Below are 9,164 nucleotides of genomic sequence, written 5' to 3' on the forward strand. Positions count from 1 at the left end.
TCAGCTCTTTGAGAGGTCCGACCAAGGGACTGATTTCCTGATTCAGGTTGCTAACATGATTTGGTATACTGTATCAGGAGGCAATTGAAAGCTCAGTGATTTGCTGGTACTTGAGAGGCCTTGTAACATAGCAGACTGGGGTCAATGCAACCAGACAAACTTTCCCTTTGTAGGGAAAAGAAAGAAGAATGGAACATTCATCCAGTACATGAACTTTTTAAGAGAATGCATCAGGAATTGTTTCTGTTTCCTCTAACTTGAAAGGCTCACTCTACAGACATTCTGGAAGCTGGACTGCTGAGAACAAAGGAGATGTGGGTGGGTTGTAGCAACTTCCGAGGAGGTGTAGTATTACAGATGGACATCAAGGGGAGCAAAAGAGTATAAGCTCCAAACATTAAACTAATCAATTTCTGTAACTGATAATTTATAAGCATAATTCTAGAGAACATCCATTCATACAAAATGGGCAACAGACAATGATCATCTCTAGCTTGGATGACTAGTGAAGATTTTCTTTGTATATAACTGGTCCATAAAGAGTGAGAGAAGTATATTTATTTATTCTAAATAATAAGATATTAAAAATCACATTAAAAAAAGAAACACTATCTTATCAAAGGATGAAAATAAATCACTAGTAACAGGTCTGAAGAAAGGAGGCATAGGAATTACCTAATAAAGAATTCAAAATAACTCTTATAAGTTAATTTAAACTAGGAGATATGATAGACATTGTGAATTGATAGGAAAGCACTCAAAGGTAAAGGGCAACTGGGATGTGGGAAAAGGGAAGGGAAATAAGGATAAAGTTTGTATGTATGTATATGCAGGATAGTCAACATGGCTGTTCTACTGTCTTGTATTTCTTTGCTGAAAGAAACTGTCAATGAGTCCTTTGTTGATAAGCATTGCATGTCTATATCTGTTTTCATGAGAAACCACTTTGAAGATATCAATATGTAATACAACAAGCATTGTTAATTAGCTACCACTTTGTTTGTAACTCCATACTGTCTGTACTGTTCCTTTGCTATTTTGTAAAATGTTGTCTGTCTGTCAATATTTTCCTCCTTTTATTTAAAAAAAACAAAATAACTCATAAGCATGCTCAATATATTTATAAAAATAATGCATAAACAGCAGAAGAATATTATCAAAGAGAAAAACATATTGTAAAAATAAATTTTGGAGGTAACAGATGTAATTGCTAGGCTGAAAAATTCACTAGAAGGGATAAAGAGAAAGCTAGAAATAGTTGGAAAGAATCACTGAATGCAAAGATAGATCATATGAAATAAAGTCAGGGGTCTAATAAAAACATAATTAAAGAAGAATAAGGAAATGCTAAGGGATATATGGAACACTGTCAAGCAGATCAGTACACAAACAATTCAAGAAAGAGTTTACAGAAGAATAGAAAAATGGTAGATATCACATTTGAAGAACTAATGGTTAAAAATCTGAGGAAGGAATGATGGAAATAGAGTCGAGGAACCCAGGAGATTCTAACCATGAAGAATTCAAATAAATTTCCATAAATAATTTATTTCCTAAAATACATTATAGCTAAAATGTCAAAAACAAAAGAAAATAATAAAAATAAAACAAAAGGCAAATTTTGAAGCAGCAAGAGAAAATCAACTTGTCTTGCAAGTGGGGCCATCTGTAAGACTAGCAGTAAGTTTCTCATCAGAAATCATGCAGAAAAGAGAAAAATAAAATGGTATACTCAACACATTAAAAGAGAAAACAACTACCTAGCAAGAGTACTGCACCTGGTTAACTGTCCTTTAGTGATTAATTTGAAATGAAGACATTTTCAGAATAAAAATAGCAGAGAATTTGTCACTACTAGACTCACTTCAAAGTGAGTACTGAGTGGCATCCTTCCAGTTGAACTGAATGGGTGCTGGGCAGCAGCAGGAGAACATACAGAAATATAGGCTTCATTGGCAATGACGAATGTACAAACAAAATACATAACACTGTAACATTGTAACGATGGAACATCAATCACTTTTACTCCTGATGTAGAAGTAATATAAAAATGTTAAGACTTTATTAATAAAATATGTTAATGTATACACAGTTATAAAGATGTAATTCATGACACCAATGACATGAAGTGGGTAAAGGGGAAATAAAAGGCTAGAATGCTGAATGTAATTGAAGTTATGTAGTTAACAGGTTAAAATAAATTGTTATAACTTTAGACGTTCTTATGTAAACTCTCTAGTAACCATAAAAATAACCATAGAAGATATGCATGAGAAAGTAAAGAAGTAATAAAAGCATATCACTACAAAATTCAATGAAATACAAAGGAAGACATCAAAGCAGAAAAAGGATGACAAAAAGCAGCAATACATGCTGATCAAAATTTCAAAATAGCAGTTGTAATTCCTTACTGATCAATACGTCCTTTAAATCTAAATAGATTTAACTTCCCAGGCAAAAGGTACATCATAGTTAAATGGATTTTTAAAAAAAAATCCCATTAACTGCTAGCCAAAATAAATTCACTTTAGAATTAAAGATCAATATAGTTCAGAAGTAACAGAATGGAAAAAAATCCATAGAAAATCAGCCAATAGGAGCAGTGGTTTTACTTTAGTCATACGAGTAGATTTTAAGTATAAACTGTCACAAGAATCGAGGAATCTTTTATGATGATACATGGATCAACATAACAGAAACACAAATATACCTATGCACACAATCTTGAAGCTCTAGAATATATGAAGATAACATTATAGAACTGAAGAAGGAGATACACACTGATATACTAATAGACTTTACTAGTACACTTTCAATAACATATGGAACATATGTACAATAGATTAAAGAAAAGAGAAAATGTACACAGTACTATAGACACCAAAGTAACCTTTCATATAAGTATAGAACATTCCACCCAAAAGCAATAGAACACACACTTTTTCTAGTGCACACAAACATCTTCCCTGATACATCACAAAACAAACTTAAAAATGTTGAAGTCATGCTACGCATCTTATATGATTACAATAGAAAAAAGCTAAAATTCAATATAAAGAAGAAAAATGGAAAATTCATATATCTTTGGAAATTAACTCTTTGAACAATAAATGGGTCAAAAATAAAAAGCAATCAGATGACTTTTGGAAAATAACTTCAGACAAATGAAAACAAAAATAAAACATATCAAGTTTTTGGGATATAGCAAAAATAATACTAAAGGGAAGTTTATATGAGTAATATCTACATTTAAAAAATTTTCAATAAATACATTTTACCTCAAGAAACTGGGAAGAGGACAGCACACTCAATCTAACATCAATACCATAAAGAAAATAATAAAGATAATCAAAATACAGGAAAAAGAAACAAAGAACAGGAAATCAATGGAAATATACTAACAAAGCGATGTTTTAAAAAATCAAAAGTGTAAACTTTACCTAAACTAAGAAAAAATAATGAAGACGTAAATAACATCAGTAAAGGAATAGGAGTCATTAGCAGTAATGCCACAAATACACAAAGGATCACAAGAGACACTTAAGAACAACTACACACCAACAAATTGGATAACATAGAATACATGGATAAATTTGTAGAAAGATAAACCTGAAAAGCAAATTATGAAGAAATGTAAAATATCTACAGACATAACTAATCATAGGTTGAGTAAAAATAATTTAGGACTAATAAACAAATTCAATAGAATTACAGTATACAAAATCAATGTAAAAAATCAGTAGCATTTCTATACATTGACAATGAATTATTGAAAAATTAAAATTCCTTTCATTATAGCACCAATAATATAAACTAAAACAAAATAAAATACCGAGGACTAAATTGAAACAAAGGGGTAAGCAAAATAGCTATTATCAAATATTTAATATGCTTGAAAGGATGGGTAAAAAGGGAATTTTGGTCTATTCATGGGAAAGTAGAGCAAGCAATAATTCATTTGATAATTCTAACATATACTTACACAATAAATAAGACCAACCCTTCTCTGGTGGATTGACAACTGGTGATTAACTTTAACACACAGCTGAATTGAATCAACATGGGGCTGGGTGCCGGAGGCCCACCTGAGGGTTGTTGCCAGCAGTGTAAGAGGCAGATGGGAAAAGAAGAGAGGCTGTTGGGAGCTGAGAAGCTGTTGGGTGCTGTTAAAAGCTGTGAGGAGCTGTTGGTTGTCTTGGAGGAGCTTGTCAAGCTGCGTTTCCTGATGAACTCTGCTATTCTCATCATCTGAGGAGCTCGGGACTTTGTTGTCACTGAGACTGGCTGTGGTTCACTTTGGGGGAGCTCTGGTCCTCACTTTGAGCATCTCTTCCTGGCTCCAGAGGGGAAGTTTGTGCTTCCAGAGAAACTTGTCGTGTTGGCTTTCCTGATGGGAATTTGGCTTTCCTCATCATTGGAGGAGTTCAGGACCTCACTGTAGCTGAGGATGGCTGTGGCACTTTTCAAGGGAGCTCTGGTTCTTATTTTGAGTGTTGCTTCCTGGCTCCAGTTCAGATCCCTCAGCCCGCTAGCACAGATACTTCATCCTGCTGGCACAGACCTTCTAGCTTCCACCACTGACCTTCGGGCCTTCCCAGTACAGATCTGTGAAACAGGCCTGCATAAGACATTGTCATGGGCTCTAGGCCTCGATCTGGACTCCTGAGCAGCATTGTTACTGGCTCTAGGTCTTCAGCTGAACTCATGCAGGACATTACCATGGGATCCAGGCCCTCTGCTAGATTCTTCGGTCTTCAGTGTGTGGACAGATTTCCTGCAGTCTTTGTATATGATGCTTTTCATGACTATTTTTAAATAAACGTATAAAATATGTGTCATGTATTATATTGTTCTCCTTGCAAAACCCCAAAATATAATACCTTCTCAAATGCTTATAAGAAATCCAACAGAATATATTCTTGCTTATGAATGCAGAATTATCTGATTCTAAAGGCTGATAAAACAGTACAAGAAAACTACAGGTTCATAGTACTGTTGAAAACACATGCAAAATCACTTAGCAAGCAGCAATCAATAGCACGTTAAAATTATCATGTACCACAATTAGATAGTTTTTATCCCTGAAATATAATGATTGAATGTTCAAAAATCACAGTAATATACCTAATTTATAGAAAACAGTATAAAAGCTATACAATCATCTCAATGTAAAAACACTGATAAAATTCAGTATTTTTTCATGATAAAACCTGTCCACAAACTACATCTCCTTACCATGATGTCTGTATATGTACAGACCACGGGCAAAATCTTAATCATTAGAGCAAAGCTGAACATTTTTCATCTAGGCTAAAGAAAAATAAAAGTCACCCATATTGGAAAGGTAAAAGTGAAACTATCTTTGTTGCTGAAATATTTTTGTAGAAAAGAAAAAAACTTCAGGATTTCACAGGGAGAATCTGTTACAACCAATTAGTAAGTTCAGAAAAACAGATAGATACAAAATGATCATACAAAAGTCAACTGCTTTTTTTACTCATTACCATGAACAATCCAAAAGGACATTAAGGAAAACACTATTTACAATCACATGAACAAATAAAACACTTCAGAATAAATTTAACTAAATGGGTGAAAATATTTATATACTGAAAAGTACAAAGTAATTTTTGTGGTATTCATTGGTTGGTTTTGACAATGGTTTTTGACTATTATACCAAAAGCATTATTAATTTTCCAATAATGGCCACATTGTGTCCATGAAACCCAAATCTGCCTACAGAGTCCATGCAATATTTGTCATGATTCTAAAGATATTTTTCACAAAAATAGAAAAAGTACAATCCAAATATTATTTAAAATCACAAACAACTCTGAAGAACCAATTTTGAGAACAACCATAAGTGGAAGTCTCATACTTCTTCACTTCATACATGTTGCAAAATTACAATAACCAAAATGATATTATAGTTTAAAAGACAGATACATAGGTCAATGGGCCAGAAAAAAATCCCAGAATTACACTATGCAGTTAATCTTTAAAGTATTTTCATCTAAGATGTAAAGAATATACAATGGAGTAAACATTGTTTCACTAACAAATGGTATAGGGGAAGTTCTATAACCATATGCAAAAATTCACATATGAAATTGGACACATTTTATAGAAACCATAAGATATCAACTCAAGATGGGCTAAAGACTTCAATAAAAGACTGCACTAGTAACTCCTAGAAGAAAACATAGGGAATAGGGATATTGACAATGATTTCTTGGCTATTACACCAAAAGCAAAAGTAATAACAAAAAGGATACAATTGGGACAATATCAAACTATAAAGCCTTTGCACAGGAAAGAAAATAATCAAGAGAATGACAAGCAACCTCCTAGGATGGATGAAAATATTTGCCATACATATATCTGATAAAGGGTTAGTACCTAAAATGTTAGGAACTTCTACACTTCACAGCAAAGCAACAACCACAATAAAAAAAAAAGGAACAAACAAATGAATTTAAAAATCAGTAGAGGATTTGAATAGTCATTTCTCCAAAGAAGACATGCAAATATCCAACAGTTATATAAAAGGATGCTCACCCTCATGATATCAGGGAAATACCGGACAAAATTGCAGTGAGGTGCCACTCCATGCTTGCTAGAATGGCTATTATTGAAGAAGCAGGAAATACGTATGGGTAAGGTCACAGAGAAATTTGAATCTTTTTGTGCTTCCCTGTGGATGCAAAATGATATAGCCACTCTAAAGGAATATTGAAGTTTCCAAAATATTAAAAATAAGACTTCAAAAGATGTAGCAATACAGTTGCTGGGAATTTAAGCAGAAGAATTAAAGACAGCGTTGTGAAGAAATACACTCCCTTGTATTTTGCAGCATTATTCATAATAGGTAAGATGTAGAAAAAAACCTAACTGTTCAATAATGAATGAGTGGATTAAAAAACTATGATATATATACACACAACACAGCATTTTCTTGTCTTTCAAAATAATGCAATTCTGACAAATGTGACAACATAGATGAAACTTAAGGGTTATATGCTAAGTAAAAGAAGCCACTCTCAGAAGGACAAACACTGCATAATTCTTATGTGAGTTATCTAATGTATTCAGTTCTTGGAACCAGAAAGTAGAACGATGGTTGGCATAGTGCAGTAAGAAGGAGATATGGGAAATCGCTCTTTAATGGGCACAGAATTTCAACCATGTAAAGTGAAGGAGTTTGAAAGATCTTCCATACAGGAATTGCATACAGTTGGCAATATCCCATTGTGCACTTAATGTGTGCAGAGGGTTTCTTTCACGTTATGGGTTTTTCTAATAAAAATGAATTTGTACTATTAATGCATTTTTATAAATATTCCTTTCTACAAGCATAAATTAATGTGCCCTCTAAGTGATTTTAGGGACTGATGGTTATTTATGGATTTAAATACTACAGTTTCCTTTTCTGCAATGAGAAATACATGCAGTCTTTCTAAACTCAACTTATTAATCAAGTTTTTCTTATGAAGGAACAGTGGATCCACGTACTTCTTTGGAGAGATGTAATTTGTACCTGTGTTTGTCAGCTTTCCCACTGCTAAAAAAACAAAAAAAAAAAACAAAAAAACCAACTGGAAATACATAACTTGAAGGAGAATAGGTTTAATTGCATTCATAGGTTCAGGGGATTTAGTCCATGGTTGACTGGCTCCTAGACAGGAAATTATGGTGGAAGGGTATGGTAGAGCAAAAATGTTAGCTCATGACAGGGAGGAAGGAGATCAGGGAAACATTGCCCCAGATAAATGGGTGAGGGAACAGATATACACACAACGTTAATGCCTCCAAGATCTACCCAGACACACCCAGAAGTGAGCTTTACTAGTCTTAAAGGCAGCTACTAGTCAAAAAGGTCGCCAGACTTAACCTTCATAATACCTGAACTTTCACATTAGCCAGTCAGAAAAGGTCATGGATGTGCAGCTGTGTAGCTGAGGAGTACAGAGCTCCTCTCTCCTGCAGAAAGATAAAATTAGTTGTACTTTTATTTGGGTATGTTCTGACACCTAGAGTCATTCCACTTTTCTGGCTGTCTTTAAAGATAGTTTTCTCATTTTTTTTCCGAATTCGTGGCTTTTCTTTTTACTCTTGATGATTTCTTTTGATGTGCAAAAACATTCCAATAACATGAGATCTCAGTTGTTGATTCATTGAAGTATTTCCCATGCAGTTTGCTTTTGTTCGTGAACTCTCTACCTACCCCTACAACTTCAAGATTTCTACCTATTTTCTCTTGCAGTAGATTTAGTGTTTCTGTTTTAATATTTAGACCTTTAAGCCATTTGACTTTTGTTTGGTGTATGGCAATAGATATGGGTCTAGTTTTAGTCTTTGGCATGTGGAGAGCCAGTTTTTCCAGCACCATTTATTAGAAAGGCTATCTTTCTTCCAATGAACATGTTTGGCCCCTTTGTAAAAGATAAAGTGACTGAGTGTGTTTTGGGTTGTGGCTGCATCTTCTAGTCTATTCCACTGATCTTCAGGCTTTTTTTTTTTTTTTACCAATATCATGTTGATCTTATCACAGTAGCTTTGTGGTATAATTTCAAGTCAGGGATTTTGATACTTTTCTCCATAAACTACCATTAGAGGTCCCATTCAACCCAGCTATTTCCTTCCTAGATATTTATCCAGAAGGACTAAAAACATCATACAACAACATATACATAGCCTTATAGCAGCACATGCTTATAGCAGCACAATTTGTAACAGCTAAATTTTGGAAACAATCCAAATGTCTTTCAATGGAGGAATGGATAAAAAAGGTGTAGTATTTTAATACAATTGGGTATTACTCAGCTATAAAGAAAGATAAACTCGAGCTTTCTATAGGTAAATGGATACAACTAGAGTACAAACTCATAAGTGAAATAAAACCGATTCAAATATGTAAACATCATAGTGCCTCCCTAGTATAAGAATCTGAAAGATGGGGCTGGGGATTTAGCTCAGTGGCAAAGTGCCTGCCTGGCAAGCGCAAGGTCGTGAGTTCAGTTCCCGGTACTGGAGAAAAACCAAAAAAAAAAAAAAAAAAGAGAGAATCTGAAAGAATAAATAAAATCTGAAAGGGGCAATAGATGTGGTAGGGAAAGAAACTGCTCAAAAGGAAAGATCAACTGGGATAAGGGAAAAGAGAAAA

The 9,164-nt window shown here is 33.8% G+C and overlaps 1 long non-coding RNA gene across 1 annotated transcript in view; it reads left to right on the plus strand.

Moving 5' to 3' along the window:
* The window catches only part of LOC102011584, a 41,544-nt gene that overhangs the window by 28,231 nt on the left and 4,149 nt on the right, over nt 1–9,164 (plus strand). The gene's annotated exons all lie outside the window — the stretch shown is intronic.

The sequence above is a fragment of the Chinchilla lanigera genome, unplaced genomic scaffold, assembly GCF_000276665.1.
Source record: "Chinchilla lanigera isolate Chin_1 unplaced genomic scaffold, ChiLan1.0 scaffold00035, whole genome shotgun sequence".
NCBI lineage: Eukaryota > Metazoa > Chordata > Mammalia > Rodentia > Chinchillidae > Chinchilla > Chinchilla lanigera.